The following is a 449-nucleotide window of genomic DNA, read 5'->3' on the forward strand; positions in this document are numbered from 1 at the left end:
TCCTCTCCACTGATGTTATCCAAGAGAAAGGTAAATATCGATACAGCTTGGCACCAATGATGTCGTAACTCATTTCTACAGCTGAGTGAACTGGAGCAATGTGAAATAAAGTGTTTTGCTCAAGGACACAACATACAGTCTGGGAATCGAACTCATTAACTCATGATTGTGAGCCTGACACTCCAACCACTGAGCCATGCATCTTCAAAGTGCATAATGAAATGCATAATGTATAATTTAATTGTTACATATGTAATACATAAACAAAATACATATATAATGCAAAGATACCCTGCAGACTGTGATAGTCAATAAAATCTAAAAATCAATAAATACAGGGTCCTGAACAGCTGCTCTCAGTTTGTGCTGGTTGCCATTGAGACATCAGTTGTTCTGGAGACTGTGTACTACAGATTTCCTCAGCAAAATAGGGATAATGATGGCCCGTC

General features: G+C 38.3%; 1 protein-coding gene across 1 annotated transcript in view; it reads right to left on the reverse strand.

Annotated features, from left to right (window-relative positions):
* Positions 1-449, reverse strand: part of LOC106882607 (signal peptide peptidase-like 3) — a 344,505-nt gene that overhangs the window by 141,113 nt on the left and 202,943 nt on the right. The gene's annotated exons all lie outside the window — the stretch shown is intronic.

The sequence above is a fragment of the Octopus bimaculoides genome, chromosome 1 (assembly GCF_001194135.2).
Source record: "Octopus bimaculoides isolate UCB-OBI-ISO-001 chromosome 1, ASM119413v2, whole genome shotgun sequence".
NCBI lineage: Eukaryota > Metazoa > Mollusca > Cephalopoda > Octopoda > Octopodidae > Octopus > Octopus bimaculoides.